The sequence below is a fragment of the Triticum urartu genome, chromosome 2A (genome assembly GCF_056163025.1).
Source record: "Triticum urartu cultivar PI428250 chromosome 2A, HENAU_Tu73, whole genome shotgun sequence".
NCBI lineage: Eukaryota > Viridiplantae > Streptophyta > Magnoliopsida > Poales > Poaceae > Triticum > Triticum urartu.
Window position 1 is genome coordinate 159,860,875 of NC_141874.1, and position 23,058 is coordinate 159,883,932.

Below are 23,058 nucleotides of genomic sequence, written 5' to 3' on the forward strand. Positions count from 1 at the left end.
AGCATGCTGCCGGGAAGAAGTCAAAGAATGGACCCAAGCCTGAGACTGAGTGTTTTTATTGCAAGGGAAGTGGTCACTGAAAGCGGAACTGCCCGAAATACTTAGCGGACAAGAAGGCCGGCAACACTAAAGGTATATGTGATATACATGTAATTGATGTGTACCTTACCAGTACTCGTAGTAGCTCCTGGGTATTTGATACTGGTGCGGTTTCTCACATTTGTAACTCAAAGCAGGAGCTGCGGAATAAGCGAAGACTGGCGAAGGACAAGGTGACGATGCGCGTCGGGAATGGTTCCAAGGTCGATGTGATCGCCGTCGGCACGCTGCCTCTACATTTACCTACGGGATTAGTTTTAAACCACAATAATTGTTATTTAGTTCCAGCTTTGAGCATGAACATTGCATCAGGATCTCGTTTAATTCGAGATGGCTACTCATTTAAATCTGAGAATGATGGTTGTTCTATTTATATGAGAGATATGTTTTATGGTCATGCCCCGCTGGTGAATGGTTTATTCTTAATGAATCTCGAGCGTAATGCTACACATATTCATAGTGTGAATACCAAAAGATGTAAGGTTGATAATGATAGTCCCACATACTTGTGGCACTGCCGCCTTGGTCACACAGGTGTCAAACGCATGAAGAAGCTCCATGCGGATGGACTTTTGGAGTCTCTTGATTATGAATCATTTGACACGTGCGAACCATGCCTCATGGGTAAAATGACCAAGACTCCGTTCTCAGGAACAATGGAGCGAGCAACCAACTTATTGGAAATCATACATACTGATGTGTGTGGTCCAATGAGCGTTGAGGCTCACGGTGGCTATTGTTATGTTGTCACCCTCACTAATGACTTGAGTAGATATGGGTATGTCTACTTAATGAAACACAAGTCTGAGACCTTTGAAAACTTCAAGGAATTTCAGAGTGAGGTTGAGAATCAACGTGACAGGAAAATCAAGTTCTCGCGATCAGATCGTGGGGGAGAATACTTGAGTCAGGAATTTGGCACGCACTTAAGGAAATGTGGAATAGTTTCACAACTCACGCCGCCTGGAACACCTCAGCGTAATGGTGTGTCCGACCGTCATAATCGCACTCTATTGGATATGGTGCAATCTATGATGTCTCTTACCGATCTACCGCTGTCATTTTGGGGCTATGCTTTAGAGACTACCGCATTCACTTTAAATAGGGCTCCGTCAAAATCCGTTGAGATGACACCATATGAATTATGGTTTGGGAAGAAACCTAAGTTGTCGTTTCTAAAAGTTTGGGGATGCGATGATTATGTCAAGAAACTTCAACCTAAAAAGCTCGAACCCAAATCGGAAAAATGCGTCTTCATAGGATACCCTAAAGAAACTATTGGGTATACCTTCTACCTCAGATCCGAAGGCAAGATCTTTGTTGCCAAGAATGGATACTTTCTAGAGAAAGAGTTTCTCTCGAAAGAAATAAGTGGGAGGAAAGTAGAACTTGATGAAGTATTACCTCTTGAACCGGAAAGTGGTGCAACTCAAGAAAATGTTCCTGAGGTGCCTGCACCGACTAGAGAGGAAGTTAATGATGATGATCATGAAACTTCAGATCAAGTTGCTACTGAACTTTGTAGGTCCACAAGGACACGTTCCGCACCAGAGTGGTATGGTAACCCTGTCTTGGAAGTCATGTTGTTAGACAACAGTGAACCTTCGAACTATGAAGAAGCGATGGCGGGCCCAGATTCCGACAAATGGCTGGAAGCCATGAAATCCGAGATAGGATCCATGTATGAAAACGAAGTATGGACTTTGACTGACTTGCCCGATGATCGGCGAGCCATAGAAAATAAATGGATCTATAAGAAGAAGACAGACGCGGATGGTAATGTGACCATCTATAAAGCTCGGCTTGTCGCTAAGGGTTATCGACAAGTTCAAGGGGTTGACTACGATGAGACTTTCTCACCCGTAGCGAAGCTGAAGTCCGTCCGAATCATGTTAGCAATTGCCGCATTCTATGATTATGAGATATGGCAAATGGACGTCAAAACGGCATTCCTTAATGGTTTCCTGAAGGAAGAATTGTATATGATGCAGCCGGAAGGTTTTGTCGATCCTAAGAATGCTGACAAGGTGTGCAAGCTCCAACGCTCGATCTATGGGCTGGTGCAAGCATCTCGGAGTTGGAACATTCGTTTTGATGAGATGATCAAAGTGTTTGGGTTTACGCAGACTTATGGAGAAGCCTGCATTTACAAGAAAGTGAGTGGGAGCTCTGTAGCATTTCTCATATTGTATGTGGATGACATACTGTTGATGGGAAATGATATAGAATTCTTGGAAAGCATAAAGGCCTACTTGAACAAGTGTTTTTCAATGAAGGATCTTGGAGAATCTGCTTACATATTAGGCATCAAGATCTATAGAGATAGATCGAGACGCCTCATTGGTCTTTCGCAGAGTACGTACCTTGACAAGATATTGAAGAAGTTCAATATGGATCAGTCAAAGAAGGGGTTCTTGCCTGTATTGCAAGGTACGAGATGGAGCACGGCTCAATGCCCGACCACGGCAGAAGATAGAGAAAAGATGAGTGTCATCCCCTATGCCTCCGCCATAGGGTCTATCATGTATGCTATGCTGTGTACCAGACCTCATGTAAACCTTGCCGTAAGTTTGGTAGGAAGGTACCAAAGTAATCCCGGCATGGAACACTGGACAGCGGTCAAGAATATCCTGAAGTACCTGAAGAGGACTAAGGATATGTTTCTCGTTTATGGAGGTGACGAAGAGCTCGTTGTAAAGGGTTACGTCGATGCTAGCTTCGACATAGATCTGGATGACTCTAAGTCACAAACCAGATACGTGTATATTTTGAATGGTGGGGCAGTAAGCTGGTGCAGTTGCAACCAAAGCGTTGTGGCGGGATCTACATGTGAAGCGGAGTACATGGCAGCCTCAGAGGCAGCACAAGAAGCAATCTGGGTGAAGGAGTTCATTACCGACCTAGGAGTCATTCCCAATGCGTCGGGCCCGATGACTCTCTTCTGTGACAACACTGGAGCTATTGCCCTTGCCAAGGAGCCCAGGTTTCACAGGAAGACCAGGCATATCAAGCGTCGCTTCAACTCCATTCGTGAAAGTGTTCAAAATGGAGACATAGATATTTGTAAAGTACATACGGACCTGAATGTGGTAGATCTGTTGACTAGACCTCTCCCTAGAGCAAAACATGATCAACACCATAACTGTATGGGTGTTCGATTCATCACAATGTAACTAGATTATTGACTCTAGTGCAAGTGGGAGACTGTTGGAAATATGCCCTAGAGGCAATAATAAAATGATTATTATTATATTTCCTTGTTCATGCTAATTGTCTATTGTTCATGCTATAATTGTGTTATCCGGAAACCGTAATACATGTGTGAATACATAGACCACAACACGTCCCTAGTGAGCCTCTAGTTGACTAGCTCGTTGATCAAAAGATAGTCATGGTTTCCTGACTATGGACATTGGATGTCATTGATAACGGGATCACATCATTAGGAGAATGATGTGATGGACAAGACCCAATTCTAAGCATAGCTTAAATATCGTGTAGTTCATTTGCTAGAGCTTTTCCAAATGTCAAGTATCATTTCCTTAGACCATGAGATTGTGCAACTCCCGGATACCGTAGGAGTGCTTTGGGTGTGCCAAACGTCACAACGTAACTGGGTGACTATAAAGGTGCACTACGGGTATCTCCGAAAGTGTCTGTTGGGTTGGCACGAATCGAGACTGGGATTTGTCACTCCGTATGACGGAGAGGTATCTCTGGGCCCACTCGGTAATGCATCATCATAATGAGCTCAATGTGACCAAGTGGTTGATCACGGGATCATGCATTACAGTACGAGTAAAGTGACTTGCCGGCAACGAGATTGAACGAGGTATTGGGATACCGACGATCGAGTCTCGGGCAAGTAACGTACCGATTGACAAAGGGAATTGTATACGGGATTGATTGAATCCTCGACATCGTGGTTCATCCGATGAGATCATCGAGGACCATGTGGGAGCCAACATGGTTATCCAGATCCCGTTGTTGGTTATTGACCGAAGAGTCATCTCGGTCATGTCTGCGTGTCTCCCGAACCCGTAGGGTCTACACACTTAAGGTTCGATGACGGTAGGGTTGTTGAGATATTAGTATACGGTAACCCAAAAGTTGTTCGGAGTCCCGGATGAGATCCCGGACATCATGAGGAGTTCCGGAATGGTCCGGAGGTGAAGATTTATATATAGGAAGTCAAGTTTCGGCCATCGGGGAAAGTTTCAGGGGTAATCGGTATTGTACCGGGACCACCGGAAGGGTCCCGGGGGTCCACCGGGTGGGGCCACTATCCCGGAGGGCCCCATGGGCTGAAGTGGGAGGGGAACCAGCCCCTGGTGGGCTGGTGCGCCCCCCTTGGGCCTCCCCCTGCGCCTAGGGTTGGAAACCCTAGGGGTGGGGGCGCCCCACTTGGCTTGGGGGGCACTCCACCCCCTTGGCCGCCGCCCCCCTTGGAGATCCCATCTCCTAGGGCCGGCGCCCCCTAGGGGTCCTATATATAGTGGGGGGAAGGGAGGGCAGCCGCACCCTAGCCCCTGGCGCTCCCTCTCCCTCCCGTGACACCTCTCCCTCTCGTTGTGCTTGGCGAAGCCCTGCCGAGATCGTCGTTGCTTCCACCACCACGTCGTCGTGCTGCTGGATCTCCATCAACCTCTCCTTCCCCCTTGCTGGATCAAGTTGGAGGAGACGTCTTCCCAACCGTACGTGTGTTGAACGCAGAGGTGCCATCCGTTCGGCGCTAGGTCATCAGTGATTTGGATCACGACGAGTACGACTCCATCAACCCCGTTCTCTTGAACGCTCCTGCTCGCGATCTACAAGGGTATGTAGATGCACTTCCCTCTCCCTCGTTGCTAGATGACTCCATAGATTGATCTTGGTGATGCGTAGAAAATTTTAAAATTCTGCTACGTTCCCCAACAGTGGCATCATGTAATGCCCTCGATGCGGCTATATCTCCCACGTGTCGAAGCACGACTTAGAGGCATAACCGCATTGAAAGCAATGTCGCAAATGAGGTAATCTTCACACAACCCAAGTAATACATAAGGGAAAAGATACATAGTTGGCTTACAATCGCCACTTCACACAATTACATGAATAAAGCATTACATCAACCAAATACAATCAGGGCCCGACTATGGAGCCAAAATAAAAGAAGACTACCCCAAATGCTACACAGATCCCCGATCGACCCCAACTGGGCTCCACTACTGATCAACTAGAACGTAACAACACAAAGGACAAGATCTTCATCGAGCTCCTCCTGAGCTTGGTTGCGTCATCTGCACGGACTCATCGGCACCTGCAAGCTGGTTTTGGAAGTATCTGTGAGCCACAGGGACTCAGCAATCTCGCACCCTCGCGATCAAGACTATTTAAGCTTATGGGTAAGGTAAAGGTATGAGGTGGAGCTGCAGCAAGCGACTAGCATATATGGTGGCTAACATACGCAAATGAGAGCGAGAAGAGAAGGCAAAGCACGGTCGAACAACTATGATCAAGAAGTGATCCTAGAACAACCTACGCCAAGCATAACTCCAACACTGTGTTCACTTCTCGGACTCCGCCGGAAAGAGACCATCACGGTTACACACGCGGTTGATGGATTTTAATTAAGGTCAACTTCAGGTTTTCTACAACCGGACATTAACAAATTCCCATCTACCCATAACCGCGGGCACGGCTTTCCAAAGTTCAAATCCCTGCAGGGGTGTCCCAACTTAGCCCATCACAAGCTCTCACGGTCAACGAAGGATATTCCTTCTAGCAGGAAGACCCGATCAGACTCGGAATCCCGGTTACAAGACATTTCGACAATGGTAAAACAAGTCCAGCAACACCGCCCGAATGTGCCGACAAATCCCGATAGGAGCTGCACATATCTCGTTCTCAAGGCACACTCAGATGAGACATCCTACGAGTAAAACCAACCCTCAAGTTTCCCCGAGGTGGCCCCGCAGTCTACTCGGTCGGACCAACACTCAGAGGAGCACTGGCCCGGGGGGTTAAAATAGAGCGCGACTCCCAAGGAAAAAAAGGCTAGGTGGCAAATGGTAAAACCAATGTTGGGCATTGTTGGAGGAGTTTTATTCAAGGCGAACTATCAAGGGGTTCCCATTATAACCCAACCGCGTAAGGAACGCAAAATCCGGGAACATAACACCGATATGACGGAAACTAGGGCGGCAAGAGTGGAACAAAACACCAGGCATAAGGCCGAGCCTTCCACCCTTTACCAAGTATATAGATGCATTAATTAAATAAGAGATATTGTGATATCCCAACAAAATATCCATGTTCCAAACATGGTACAAACTCCAATCTTCACCTGCAACTAACAACGCTATAAGAGGGGCTGAGCAAAGCGGTAACATAGCCAAACAACGGTTTGCTAGGACAAAGTGGGTTAGAGGCTTGGTTCAACAATATAGGAGGCATGATAAGTAAGTGGTAGGTATCGTAGCATAGGCATAGCAAAAGAGCGAGCATCTAGCAAGCAAAGATAGAAGTGATTTCGAGGGTATGGTCATCTTGCCTGAGATCCCGCAAGGAAGAAGAACGAGTCCATGAGGAAGACAAACAGACGTAGATGAACGAATCCTCACAAACGCGACGTTACCGGATTACCGAGAAGAAGTACACCGGAAAGAAAGCAAACAACATAGTAAACAACCACCACATAAGCATGGCACGATGCGCAAACAAGTATGATGCATGTCCGGTTTAATGAGGCATGGCATGGCAAAGTGCACAAACAATCCTACAAATTAAGTGGAGCACATTATGCAACGGAGTTGCATATTGAAGAAAACACCACATGACTTATTTAGTTCTCTCTCGTTTATGTACCCAACAAAATTAAATGTTGTTAACATGGCAAGAGGTGAAGCAAAGTAAAACTACCTATCTAGTCAAGTTTAAATGAGACCAGAAGCAACGAACAACAATTCCGGTATATCCCCATATGCATATATTGGTTTGGTACTGTTCTGCCCTAAACATAATTTTAGAGTCATTAAACATGCAAAGTAAAGCCACCATGTTAAACTAGGCATTTTTGTACCCCAAATACATATAAAGTTTATTAAAATCGGAGTTACGGTTATTTAGTTATGAAATAAAGCATTTTAGCCAGTTATTTAAGAAAATTTAAACAAACAACATTTTAAACATTTCAAACATAGATGAAAGTAGGATATTATTGTTCTACACAAAATTCTAACCAACTTTCATATATAATTTGTTTTAATCCGATGCACGGTTGTGGAGATATTAAATGCATGATCTAGAGGGACTAATCTGCAAAACTGCAGCTCACTGGATAAAAAGACAAATTCGCAGAACAGGAAAAAAATATACCATGCTAAATCTAAGGAGAGGCCCAGTAAGGCAATAGGCGCAACATAGCTATGAGACGCACATGCACAAAATACCGGAGGGACCGGGCTATGCTCACATCGGGCCATTGGGCCGAAAGTGGAGAAGCGGCTGGACCGGTTATGGTGATGAGAAGATGTTGCTGGGCCACGGCGCCCTCATGGCCCAGGCACAGGGACGATTCAAGGGCTGGTCAACGCGCAGGGAATCGCGGTGGACTTGGCGCTGGGGTTCGTGCTTGCTCGTTCGACAGGGAAACAGCGGTAGCAGCGGACCCGGCCGAGAAGAGGCCTGTAGGCGGCGGGTCCGGGCAAGGGCAAGGTCCACGCGGGCGCGACGGATCCAGCCAGTCCAAAGGTCAGGGAGGCGATGCTGCTGCTTTCTGTTTGACAGGGAAGGGGAGAGCAGGGGAGGTCAGAGCAGGCAAAAGAGGGAGAGACGGGGACGTGCGACGACGGGGTCTCACCGGCGAGGTCCGGCTTGGGATGGTGCGGACGGGGGCCATGTGGACTGGGAGTGGCTGGACTGTGGCCGATGGAAGTCGGACTTGGCGAGAACTCCCGGCGACGAGGCGTGAGGCAGGGGAGGCAGACGAGGTCCCGTACGGGCGACGGTGATGCAACAGGAACTCGCCGGCATTGGGGATGATGGTCGGGCACAATGCGAAGCACCAAGGGGCGGCCATGGATGTCTCTCGTGGTCGCCGACTCGCCGGAGACGCGGGAACTGCGGCTGCCTGCGTGGGTGCCCGTGGCAGGGGCTTGAGGGCGCGCATGGTCGGGCTCCAGGAGGTGGTCGAAGCAGGGGATCCAGGGGCACGGATCCCATTGGAGCTCGAGGGCGAGGGCCGACCTTGGCGTTCCTATGAGTGAGAGAAAACGTGAGGGAGAGGCAGGGAAAAGAGAAGGACGAGCAGGGAACAGGGGAGGGACGCGGCGGTCCTGCTGGTGCTCTGGCAGTGGCGTCCTGGTGGTTGAGGCCGCCGGCGATGAGCGAAAGGCAGCACTGCTCCCAATCCATCCTGGAAGGGCTTGGCGCTCGGGACTGTCGCTGATGCTCTGGATCGAGAGGAGGGGATCTGGGGTGTGGGTGGTTGGCTCGGGTGAGATCCCGATGGGGATTTGAGTGTGACGGCGGCAGGGACAAGACTCCTAGATTTTAGGGTTTGGTCTAGATTTAGACTAGGGAGGATATATATATAAGGAAAGAGGGGGAGTTTAGGGGCTAATCCATCCCTCCAATTAAAATCGAGCGGTCGAGAAAAATAGACTAGGAAGTCCAAATAAAGAAACGGTGATGTTTTGTAGATGTTTGGGGATGATCCGGACCCAATGGTGATGACTACCCGGGTCGGGTCCGGGACAGCTTTCAGACACGCGCGCGAGGAGGGACGCGGTGTGACGAGAGAGGTTAGGTTGGACCTGGCTGTAGGTAGTGGGCCGTGCAGAAAGCCTTGGGCTAAGAGAAGAGAAGAGAGAGACCCGGCGACTGTTTTCGGAGACCGAAAACGTCCGACGTTTTGACCGACTATATTGTCGCTATAGTTAACGGTTGGGCTATCAAACGGACTCTGAACGCGATGAAATTTGACTGGCGGTCTTCCTACACTAAAATAAGACCGCACGCCAACTTTCAACCCATTCCGAGAACATTTTCCGGCCACTTATAAAATAATATATCGGACATGCCGCGGGCGCGTGCGAGTGTGCTTGGGCTCAGAACGGACAACGGACGGAACTGGGGGAACCCGGACGGATGCAAGTTTTGAAAACATGATGATGCAATGCACATGATGACATGATGAAATGCAACACGCAGGAAAATGACATGGCAACAACAGCGAATAACTGGAAGACACCTGGCGCATCGGTCTCGGGGCGTCACACATCATGAGCTAGGTCTATGCGTAGTTTCTATGCACGAGTAGAACACAAAGCAGTTGTGGGTGTCGATATTGTCAATTTACTTGCCGTTACTAGTCTTATCTTGATTCGGCGGCATCGTGGGATGAAGTGGCCCGGACCGACCTTACACATACGCTTACGTGAGACTGGTTCCACCGACTGACATGCACTAGTTGCATAAGGTGGCTAGCGTGTGTCTGTCTCTCCCACTTTAGTCAGATCAGATTCGATGAAAAGGGTCCTTATGAAGGGTAAATAGAAATTGGCATATCACGTTGTGGTTTTGGCGTAGGTAAGAAACGTTCTTGCTAGAAACCTATAGCAGCCACGTAAAAACTTGCAACAACAATTAGAGGACGTCTAACTTGTTTTTGCAGCATGTGCCATGTGATGTGATATGGCCAAAAGGATGTGATGAATGATATATGTGATGTATGAGATTGATCATGTTCTTGTAATAGGAATCACGACTTGCATGTCGATGAGTATGACAACCGGCAGGAGCCATAGGAGTTGTCTTAATTTATTTATGACCTGCGTGTCAACATAAACGTCATGTAATTACTTTACTTTATTGCTAAAGTGTTAGCCATAGTAGTAGAAGTAATAGATGACGAGACAACTTCAATAAGACACGATGATGGAGATCATGATGATGGAGATCATGATGGTGGAGATCATGGTGTCATGCCGGTGACAACGATGATCATGGAGCCCCTAAGATGGAGATCAAAAGGAGAAAATGATATTGGCCATATCATGTCACTATTTGATTGCATGTGATGTTTATCATGTTTTACATCTTATTTGCTTAGAACGACGGTAGCTTAAATAAGATAATCCCTCGTAATAATTTCAAGAAAGTGTTCCCCCTAACTGTGCACCATTGCGAAGGTTCGTTGTTTCGAAGCACCACGTGATGATCGGGTGTGATAGATTCTAACGTCCGAATACAACGGGTGTAAGGCAAATTTACACACGCAATACACTTAGGTTGACTTGACGAGCCTAGCATGTACAGACATGGCCTCGAAACACAGAAGACCAAAAGGTCGAGCATGAGTCATATAGAAGATACGATCAACATGAAGATGTTCACCAATGTTGACTAGTCCGTCTCACGTGATGATCGGACACGGCCTAGTTGACTCGGATCATGTTTCACTTAGATGACTAGAGGGATGTCTATCTGAGTGGGAGTTTATTGAATAATTTGATTAGATGAACTTAATTATCATGAACTTAGTCTAAAATCTTTACAATATGTCTTGTAGATCAAATGGCCCACATTGTCGTCAACTTCAACGCGTTCCAAGAGAAAACCAAGCTGAAAGATGATGGCAGCAACTATACGGACTGGGTCCGGAACCTGAGGATCATCCTCATAGCTGCCAAGAAAGATCATGTCCTAGAAGCACCGCTAGGTGACGCACCCATCGCAGAGATCCAAGATGTTATGAACGCTTGGCACTCACGTGCTGATGATTACTCCCTCGTTCAGTGCCGCATGCTTTATAGCTTAGAACCGGGGCTCCAAAAGCGTTTTGAGCAACACGGAGCATATGAGATGTTCGAAGAGCTGAAAATGGTTTTCCAAGCTCATGCCCGGGTCGAGAGATATGAAGCCTCCGACAAGTTCTTCAGTTGTAAGATGGAGGAAAATAGTTCTGTCAGTGAGCACATACTCAAAATGTCTGGGTTGCATAACCGCTTGACTCAGCTGGGAGTTAATCTCCCGGATGACGCGGTCATTGACAGAATCCTTCAGTCGCTTCCACCGAGCTACAAGAGCTTTGTGATGAACTTCAATATGCAGGGGATGGAAAAGACCATTCCTGAGGTATATTCAATGCTGAAATCAGCGGAGGTGGAAATCAAAAAGGAACATCAAGTGTTGATGGTGAATAAAACCACTAAGTTCAAGAAAGGCAAGGGTAAAAGAACTTCAAGAACGATGGCAAGGGAGTTGCCGCGCCCGGTAAGCAAGCTGCCGGGAAGAAGTCAAAGAATGGACCCAAGCCTGAGACTGAGTGTTTTTATTGCAAGGGAAGTGGTCACTGGAAGCGGAACTTCCCGAAATACTTAGCGGACAAGAAGGCCGGCAACACTAAAGGTATATGTGATATACATGTAATTGATGTGTACCTTTCCAGTACTCGTAGTAGCTCCTGGGTATTTGATACCGGTGCGGTTGCTCACATTTGTAACTCAAAGCAGGAGCTGCGGAATAAGCGGAGACTGGCGAAGGACGAGGTGACGACGCGCGTCGGGAATGGTTCCAAGGTCGATGTGATCGCCGTCGGCACGCTGCCTCTACATTTACCTACGGGATTAGTTTTAAACCTCAATAATTGTTATTTAGTACCAGCTTTGAGCATGAACATTGTATCAGGATCTCATTTAATTCGAGATGGCTACTCATTTAAATCCAAGAATAATGGTTGTTCTATTTATATGAGAGATATGTTTTATGGTCATGCCCCGCTGGTGAATGGTTTATTCTTAATGAATCTCGAGCGTAATGCTACACATATTCATAGTGTGAATACCAAAAGATGTAAGGTTGATAATGATAGTCCCACATACTTGTGGCACTGCCGCCTTGGTCACATAGGTGTCAAACGCATGAAGAAGCTCCATGCGGATGGACTTTTGGAGTCTCTTGATTACGAATCATTTGACACGTGCGAACCATGCCTCATGGGTAAAATGACCAAGACTCCGTTCTTAGGAACAATGGAGCGAGCAACCAACTTATTGGAAATCATACATACTGATGTGTGCGGTCCAATGAGCGTTGAGGCTCGTGGTGGCTATCGTTATGTTCTCACCCTCACTGGTGACTTGAGTAGATATGGGTATGTCTACTTAATGAAACACATGTCTGAGACCTTTGAAAAGTTCAAGGAATTTCAAAGTGAAGTTGAGAATCAACGTGACAGGAAAATCAAGTTCTTGCGATCAGATCGTGGGGGAGAATACTTGAGTCACGAATTTGGCACGCACTTAAGGAAATGTGGAATAGTTTCACAACTCACGCCGCCTGGAACACCTCAGTGTAATGGTGTGTCTGAACGTCATAATCGCACTCTATTGGATATGGTGCGATCTATGATGTCTCTTACCGATCTACCGCTGTCATTTTGGGGCTATGCTTTAGAGACTGCCGCATTCACTTTAAATAGGGCTCCGTCGAAATCCGTTGAGAAGACACCATATGAATTATGGTTTGGGAAGAAACCTAAACTGTCATTTCTAAAAGTTTGGGGATGTGATGATTATGTCAAGAAACTTCAACCTGAAAAACTCGAACCCAAATCGGAAAAATGCGTCTTCATAGGATACCCTAAAGAAACTATTGGGTATACCTTCTACCTCAGATCCGAAGGCAAGATCTTTGTTGCCAAGAATGGATACTTTCTAGAGAAAGAGTTTCTCTCGAAAGAAATAAGTGGGAGGAAAGTAGAACTTGATGAAGTATTACCTCTTGAACCGGAAAGTGGTGCAACTCAAGAAAATGTTCCTGAGGTGCCTGCACCGAATAGAGAGGAAGTTAATGATGATGATCATGAAACTTCAGATCAAGTTGCTACTGAACTTTGTAGGTCCACAAGGACACGTTCCGCACCAGAGTGGTACGGCAACCCTGTCTTGGAAATCATGTTGTTAGACAATAGTGAACCTTCGAACTATGAAGAAGCGATGGCGGGCCCAGATTCCGACAAATGGCTGGAAGCCATGAAATCCGAGATAGGATCCATGTATGAAAACGAAGTATGGACTTTGATTGACTTGCCCGATGATCGGCGAGCCATAGAAAATAAATGGATCTATAAGAAGAAGACAGACACGGATGGTAATGTGACCATCTATAAAGCTCAGCTTGTCACTAAGGGTTATCGACAAGTTCAAGGGGTTGACTACGATGAGACTTTCTCACCCATAGCGAAGCTAAAGTCCGTCCGAATCATGTTAGCAATTGCCGCATTCTATGATTATGAGATATGGCAAATGGATGTCAAAACGGCATTCCTTAATGGTTTCCTTAAGGAAGAATTGTATATGATGCAGCCGGAAGGTTTTGTCGATCCTAAGAATGCTGACAAGGTGTGCAAGCTCCAACGCTCGATCTATGGGCTGGTGCAAGCATCTCGGAGTTGGAACATTCGTTTTGATGAGATGATCAAAGTGTTTGGGTTTACGCAGACTTATGGAGAAGCCTGCATTTACAAGAAAGTGAGTGGGAGCTCTGTAGCATTTCTCATATTGTATGTGGATGACATACTGTTGATGGGAAATGATATAGAATTCTTGGAAAGCATAAAGGCCTACTTGAACAAGTGTTTTTCAATGAAGGATCTTGGAGAAGCTGCTCACATATTAGGCATCAAGATCTATAGAGATAGATCGAGACTCCTCATTGGTCTTTCGCAGAGTACGTACCTTGACAAGATATTGAAGAAGTTCAATATGGATCAGTCAAAGAAGGGGTTCTTGCCTGTATTGCAAGGTACGAGATGGAGCACGGCTCAATGCCTGACCACGGCAGAAGATAGAGAAAAGATGAGTGTCGTCCCATATGCCTCGGCCATAGGGTCTATCATGTATGCTATGCTATGTACCAGACCTCATGTAAACCTTGCCATAAGTTTGGTAGGAAGGTACCAAAGTAATCCCGGCATGGAACACTGGACAGCGGTCAAGAATATCCTGAAGTACCTGAAGGGGACTAAGGATATGTTTCTCGTTTATGGAGGTGACGAAGAGCTCATCATAAAGGGTTACGTCGATGCTAGCTTCGACACAGATCTGGATGACTCTAAGTCACAAACCGGATACGTGTATATTTTGAATGGTGGGGCAGTAAGCTGGTGCAGTTGCAACCAAAGCGTTGTGGCGGGATCTACATGTGAAGCGGAGTACATGGCAGCCTCGGAGGCAGCACAAGAAGCAATCTGGGTGAAGGAGTTCATTACCGACCTAGGAGTCATTCCCAATGCGTCGGGCCCGATGACTCTCTACTGTGACAACACTGGAGCTATTGCCCTTGCCAAGGAGCCCAGGTTTCACAGGAAGACCAGGCATATCAAGCGCCGCTTCAACTCCATTCGTGAAAGTGTTCAAAATGGAGACATAGATATTTGTAAAGTACATACAGACCTGAATGTGGCAGATCCGTTGACTAGACCTCTCCCTAGAGCAAAACATGATCAACACCAGAACTGTATGGGTGTTCGATTCGTCATGATGTAACTAGATTATTGACTCTAGTGCAAGTGGGAGACTGTTGGAAATATGCCCTAGAGGCAATAATAAAATGATTATTATTATATTTCCTTGTTCATGATAATTGTCTATTGTTCATGCTATAATTGTGTTATCCGAAAATCGTAATACATGTGTGAATACATAGACCACAACACGTCCCTAGTGAGCCTCTAGTTGACAAGCTCGTTGATCAAAAGATAGTCATGGTTTCCTGACTATGGACATTGGATGTCATTGATAACGGGATCACATCATTAGGAGAATGATGTGATGGACAAGACCCAATCCTAAGCATAGCTTAAAGATCGTGTAGTTCGTTTGCTAGAGCTTTTCCAAATGTCAAGTATCATTTCCTTAGACCATGAGATTGCGCAACTCCCGGATACCGTAGGAGTGCTTTGGGTGTGCCAAACGTCACAATGTAACTGGGTGACTATAAAGGTGCACTACGGGTATCTCCAAAAGTGTATGTTGGGTTGGCACGAATCGAGACTGGGATTTGTCACTCCGTATGACGGAGAGGTATCTCTAGGCCCACTCGGTAATGCATCATCATAATGAGCTCAATGTGACCAAGTGGTTGATCACGGGATCATGCATTACGGTACGAGTAAAGTGACTTGCCGGTAACGAGATTGAACGAGGTATTGGGATACCGACGATCGAGTCTCGGGCAAGTAACGTACCGATTGACAAAGGGATTGTATACGGGATTGATTGAATCCTCGACATCGTGGTTCATCTGATGAGATCATCGAGGAGCATGTGGGAGCCAACATGGGTATCCAGATCCCGTTGTTGGTTATTGAGCGGAGAGTCGTCTCGGTCATGTCTGCGTGTCTCCCGAACCCGTAGGGTCTACACACTTAAGGTTCAGTGACGCTAGGGTTATTGAGAAATTAGTATACGGTAACCCGAAAGTTGTTCGGAGTCCCGTATGAGATCCCGGACGTCACGACGAGTTCCGGAATGGTCCGGAGGTGAAGATTTATATATAAGAAGTCAAGTTTCAGCCATCGGGAAAGTTTCGGGGGTAATCGGTATTGTACCGGGACCACCAGAAGGGTCCCGGGGGTCCACCGGGTGGGGCCACCTATCCCGGAGGGCCCCATGGGCTGAAATGGGAGGGGAACCAGCCCCTGGTGGGCTGGTGCGCCCCCCTTGGGCCTCCCCCTGCGCCTGGGGTTGGAAACCCTAGGGGTGGGGGCGCCCCACTTGGCTTGGGGGGCACTCCACCCCCCTTGGCCGCCGCCCCCCTTGGAGATCATCTCCTAGGGCCGGCGCCCCCTAGGGGTCCTATATATAGTGAGGGGAAGGGAGGGCAGCCGCACCCTAGCCCCTGGCGCCTCCCTCTCCCTCCCGTGACACCTCTCCCTCTCGTTGTGCTTGGCGAAGCCCTGTCGAGATCGCCGTTGCTTCCACCACCACGCCGTCGTGCTGCTGGATCTCCATCAACCTATCCTTCCTCCTTGATGGATCAAGTTGTAGGAGACGTCTTCCCAACCGTACGTGTGTTGAACGTGGAGGTGCCGTCCGTTCGGCGCTAGGTCATCGGCGATTTGGATCACGACGAGTACGACTCCATCAACCCCGTTCTCTTGAACGCTTCCGCTCGCGATCTACAAGGGTATGTAGATGCACTCCCCTCTCCCTCGTTGCTAGATGACTCCATAGATTGATCTTGGTGATGCGTAGAAAATTTTAAAATTCTGCTACGTTCCCCAACAGTAGTGGCGTCCGAGGCGTCGCGGCGAGGGGGGGGGCTTCGGGAGGAGGCCAATGCTTCTGGCGAGGTGGCACCGGCGGAAGGGCGGCGGCAGGGGCACCAGGTAGGTGGCGCCAAGGACGAAATCGGGCTCGGACCCGATCCAATTGAGAGGAGGGGAGCGAGAGGAAGACGTGGGGGAGTGGGACGATTCGTCTAGATATTTTCGGTGCGTGGGGGGATAAGGAAGAGGGAGAAGTGGGCCGGCCAGGGTGGTGGCCTGGTGGGCCGAGGCCGTCCAGCCAAGTTGGGCCACGACCCAGTGGGGGGTGGGTTGCCTGCTTTTTATTTTTGTTGTTTTGTTTTGTTTTCCTTTTCTGTTTTTTAATCCTTAATTGCTTTAGTTTAAATAAAGCACAATAAGAGTCTCTAAATTAGCGTTACTAAATGTTCCACTTCCACAAATAACTTGGCACATTAATCAAAGTAGTTTGTATTTGTTTATTAATTTAAGAGCATTTAAATAATAGTTTTGCCATTGTTTTATTTATTTTAGTGCATTTAACTACTTTATAAAAGTGTGAATTCTCCACCATAATTTCCTTATGCACTATTTGGCTCACTCCGAACATTTTAGATTTTATATTTGAAAACTTTTATTGTTTGCTTGATTGTGATTTTGAATTCGAACCGGTTTCGAACTAACGCAAGATTAGCAACAGTAATCAAGGTGACATGGCATCATTAGTAGAAGTTTACTGTAGTCTAATTATCCGGGCATCACAATTCTCCTCCACTACAAGAAATATCGTCCCGAGATTTAAGGCGTGGAGTAAGGGGGAAAGACTCGGGAAGGACGGAGCTCAAAACATGATAGGTACGTGGGGCCATCTCAGTGAACGTGACATAGGGCAAGTGTCGAGTTAAAGTTCAATAAATTCATCAAGAGCGAGGTAAGAAGGTGTAATAAGAAGCTTTAAGTGGGTAGGCAATCATTCATTGCCTGAAACACAAAGGGGGTGAAAGGGGTTCAAGGCAATGGGATTAAGTATTGCGTCTGGTACTAGAATAGATCACTAGGAAGGTGGCCCGTGAATTACATACGAAGTCAAACGTGAGGAATAACTTTGACAACAAGGTGTACAGGAGAGTCAGGTTTCGATCCTGTGGAACTGTGGGTTATGGGCCCGCCATGTGGGTTAAAAGTAGGAAGGGGGTGACGTCTTGCATGATCATGTAAGCAAGGCATGTCAGAGGATAGACTATCGATTATGTCGGCAACAACCATTGGTACCAAGGGCGAGGGACGAAGAGAACCATTTTCCTGCTCATTGAACGAGGCGGACCAATAGGCAAAGTTCTCGTCCATCGGTGGTTACTGGAATGCTATCAAAAAAAGCAACGGGGTCTTACTGACACGGTTGTACACCAAGGTGTTTACATAGGCAGAAGAATATTACTGCTTAGATCATATAGATCACCAGAAAGGTTAAACCAAACAATGGAGAGAAAAATATGATTATCAGATTAAACAGGACAATGGAAAGGAAAATGTGTTTAAACACATATTTCAAGGGTATATCCTTCCCAAGGACAAGCAGAGCACGATATCCATGACAGGATATAATGTAGAAAACTCTTTAGGTAGGGGAGAGAAATTCCATGACATTACCCATACAATGGTGTTTGGATAATTGAGCGAGAAACATTTAGCATTGGACTTCGAATGTTCTTGTTGAAAAGCGGATTACCACAGACATGCCTCGGGATAGCATTGACATGGTCTGCAAGCAAAGGTCAGACTTTGGATACACAAGGGATCCATCAGGGACAACTCATAGAATAAGTCTTACAATTTACTTATGGAAGAATGGATAACCTTGCTAACAAGGAAACTATAACAATAGGGCCTCCGGCCAGGTGTGCTAGGCATGACATCACCTTACCGGGTCATATAAAGACCAATGTTATAACTCTTGGAAATATGTTCCAACCATCATATCTGACTGAGATTCAGATATGACTGGTGTCAGGATAACTCAGACTCAGGATGCCTGAGAAGAAAGGTGCAATACAAATTGACGAGATGACATTATAAGATTCTCGGGAATTGAACTATGGAAGCAAGTTGCAAAACAAGAGTTCATCATTAAACCAATGATAGGATGAGGAGGTGGCTGATGAACTCAACGACAATTCATTGAGATTTCCAAAAGATGGATTTCCACAATTATGTGAACAAAGAGATAGCATTTGTCGGATCAAATGATATAATGAGGTATGCTTGAGGAAAACATACACAATTAAACATTAGTTGAAAGGTGCACCCGAAATATGGGCTTAGGTAGCATGATCAATGTTAGAATGGCGATTCAATAACCAAAAGACTTAGAATGAAGCTACTGACCATTCACTTCAAACAATAGGGTTGCTAAAAAAATTTGAATTCACACATCATAGTTCAATTGTTGGTATTCCGGTTAGAAACAACACAGGGACCAAGAAAGAATGGTGATGGCGAGAAGTATCACTTTACCAAGAATTCTTAAGAGGTGGAGCAATCTCATGACATTCCTGACAAAAAAATGGTAATACTCCACGATACTGAAGAACTAAGGCTGGATAGCAAGGAACTCAAGGTATAACACCAAACACGAACAAGTTTGTGTTGGTGGGAAGGCAATAAAATGGTCGATGGTAATACAAATCATCAAGGGCAAGGATGGTATTTCTCATCCTGAATTCAATTGACATCCTAGAAGATCTCAGAATGTTGATCATCATCACGACACAATTGTCGAGAGATTTCATGAAGATGTAACCGACCGGTGATGACATCAAGTCACAGGAATGATGAAGCGAAAAGTTATTGGAACCAAGGGTACGACACAAACTCGAAATCAAGCTTGTTGTTCAAGGCGAAATGATATGACGAGGTGATGTCTACTACACAACCTTCTTCTTATAGACATTGTTGGGCCTCCAAGTGCAGAGGTTTGTGGGACAATAGCAAATTTCCCTCAAGTGGATGACCTAGGTTTATCAATCCATAGGAGGCGTAGGATGAAGATGGTCTCTCTCTCAAGCAACCTTGAAACCAAATAACAAAGAGTCTCTTGTGTCCCCAACACACCCAATAGAATGGTAAATTGTATAGGTGCACTAGTTCAGCGAAGAGATGGTGATACAAGTGGTATATGGATGGTAGATAATAGTTCTTGTAATCTGAAAATATAAAAACAACAAGATAACGAATGATAAAAGTGAGTGTAAACGGTATTGCAATGTGTTGAAACAAGGCCTAGGGTTCATACTTTTGCTAGTGCAAGTTCCCTCAACAATACTAACATATCTGGATCACATAACTATCCCTCAACATGCAACAAAGAGTCACTCCAAAGTCACTAATAGCGGAGAACAAACGAAGAGATTATGGTAGGGTATGAAACCACCTCAAAGTTATTCTTTCCAATCAATCCGTTGGGCTATTCCTATAAGTGTCACAAACAGCCCTAGAGTTCGTACTAGAATAACACCTTAAGATACAAATCAACCAAAACCCTAATGTCACCTAGATACTCCAATGTCACCTCAAGTATCCGTGGGTATGATTATACGATATGCATCACACAATCTCAAATTCATCTATTCAACCAACACATAGGACCTCAAAGAGTGCCCCAAAGTTTCTATCGGAGAATCACGATGAAAACGTGTGCCAACCCCTATGCTTAGGTTCATGGGTGGAACCCGCAAGTTGATCACCAAAACATACATCAAGTGAATCACGTGGTATCCCATTGTCACCACAGATACGCACGGCAAGACATACATCAAGTGTTCTCAAATCTTTAAAAACTCAATCCGATAAGATAACTTCAAAGGGGAAACTCAATCCATTACAAGAGAGTAGAGGGGGGAAGAAACATCATAGGATCCAACTATAATAGCAAAGCTCGCGATACATCAAGATCGTATCACCTCAAGAACACGAGAGAGAGAGAGAGAGAGAAAGATCAAACACATAGCTACTGGTACATACCCTCAGCCCCGAGGGAGAACTACTCCCTCCTCGTCATGGAGAGCACCGGGATGATGAAGATGGCCACCGGAGAAGGATTGCCCCCTCCGGCAGGGTGCCGGAACGGGTCTAGATTGGCTTTTGGTGGCTACGGAGGCTTCTGGCAGCGGAACTCCCGATCTATTGTGCGTTCTGGAAGTTTTAGGATACATAGGTATATATGGGTGAAAGAAGCACGTCGGTGGACCGAAGGGGGGGCCACGAGGCAAGGGGCGCGCCCCCACCCTCGTGGGCACCTCCCTTCTTTCCTGACGTGCACTCCAAGCTTTTCCGGTAGCTTTCCTTCCAAAAATAACTTCTCTAGTTGATTTCGTTCCGTTTCGACTCCGTTTGATATTCCTTTTCTTCGAAACACTGAAATAGGCAAAAAAAACAGCAATTCTGGGCTGGGCCTCCGGTTAATAGGTTAGTCCCAAAAATAATATAAAAGTGGATAATAAAGCCCAATATTGCCCAAAACAGTAGATAACATAGCATGGAGCAATTAAAAATTATAGATATGTTGGAGACGTATCACGAGGAAAGCCGACCGGAGGCGAGGCCAGGGGCGGCCAGCTACGGCAGTGGGGAAGGCAGCAGCAGAGCGGGAAGCGGGGTGAGGCCACAGCGGACAGGGTCGCGCGTGAGTGCGTGCGGCGTCGTGGGCGCGCACGGGAGGGCGACACAGCGAGGCGAGGCTGGCCAGACGAAGCTGTGGGGCGCGGTGGTCGGGTGCTGGGCGTGCCAGGCAGGGTGCAACCACGCGCTCGTTCGGGAGGCCGTGTGCTACGAGCAGGCAATGGCGACGCGGGGCGCGCAGGCCAAGGAAGAGGAGCGGGAAGGCGGGAGAGGGGAGCGTGCTCACGGGGCCCTGTAGAGGTGCTAAAGTGAGCTCGGGGAGGCACCAGAGCTCGGGACGGCGGTGGTCGACGGCGGGGACGGCGACGGCGCTGTGAGGTGGCGGCGTTCGGGGAGGCGTGGCACCAGATCGGGACGAGGCAGTGGCGTCCGAGGCGTCGCGGCGAGGGGGGGCTTCGGGAGGAGGCCAATGCTTCTGGCGAGGTGGCACCGACGGAAGGGCGGCGGCGGGGGCACCGGGGTGGTGGCGCTGAGGACGAAATCGGGCTCGAACCCGATCCAACTGAGAGGAGGGGAGCGAGAGGAAGACGTGGGGGAGTGGGACGATTCGTCTAGATATTTTTGGTGCGTGAGGGGGATAAGGGAGAGGGAAAAGTGGGCCGACCAGGGTGGTGGCCTGGTGGGCCGAGGCCGTCCGACCAAGTTGGGCCACGGCCCAGTGGGGGGGGGTTGCCTGCTTTTTATTTTTGTTGTTTTGCTTTGTTTTCCTTTCCTTTTTTAATCCTTAATTGCTTTAGTTTAAACAAAACACAATAAGATTCTCTAAATTAGCGTTACTAAACATTCCACTTTCACAAATAACTTGGCACATTAATCAAAGTAGTTTGTATTTGTTTATTAATTTAAGAGCATTTAAATAATAGTTTTGCCACTGTTTTATTTATTTTAATGCATTTAACTACTTTATAAAAGTGTGAATTCTCCACCATAATTTTCTTATGCACTATTTGGCCCACTCCGAACATTTTAGATTTTATATTTGAAAACCTGTATTGTTTGCTTGATTGTGATTTTGAATTTGAACCAGTTTCGAACTAACACAAGATTAGCAACAGTAATCAAGGTGACGTGGCATCATTAATAGAAGTTTACTGTAGTCTAACTATCCGGACGTCACAGTGCGCGAGGACGCCGCTGAGCGTGCGGCCCGGGACGCCCGACCACAGGCGGCGGCCCTCGCTGTTATTGCGGATGCGCGGCGTCGGCGCGTTGTTGGTGGAGGTGAGCCGCTCCTCCTGCCGGCGTTTGAAGTACGCCGCCCACACCGCGTGGTTGCCGGTGGCGTACTCCGGGAGCGCCCGCTCCGCGACCGTCAGGGACGCCCGCGCACGCTCGATCTCGGCGTGGAAATATGCGGGCGTCTCGGGGACCGGCAGAGGAGGGACAGGGACCCCGCCGACGCCGAGCCTCCACCGCGACGGAGCGCGTACGTCGGGCGGCGCGGGGTAGTTGGCCTCGTGGAGGGGGTAGGCCTCCCACTCATGCAGCGAGCGGCGGCCGAAACCGTTGGCCGCTGCCGCGTTGCCGGGGTACCTCGCGCTCATGGTTGCCGGGAGGAAAGGGAGGGGCTCGAACGACCGAGAGAGGGAAGGAAGTGCGGCGACGAGGAGGGGGAGGACTGCCGATGCCGATGGATGGGTGCCTCACCGGCGCGGCCAGGGGTGCCTTTTATAGCGGCTCAGGGGCGGCCACGTGCGAACGCATGGCGGAAGGCGGGGCGGCGTCACCGCACTTCGCCGCCCGTGAATCAATGGCAGGCTGACCGGCGGCAGCCTTGGCATTGATTTCTCACGGGAAAACCGAGACGATGAGGACGACCAGCCTTCGTCTCGCTGACGCGTTGGTCCCGCCACTCTTTCGCGCCAAAACGTTCGCGCCGGCGCCCCGCAGCGCGCCGGGTTTGGGTTGGGTGCGCCGGCGTCAATTTCGGCTTAATCCGGCAAAAAACAGGCTCTTGAAGACGTGATTGGGTCGATTTTTCGATGCCGGCACTAAAAAACGGCTTTGAG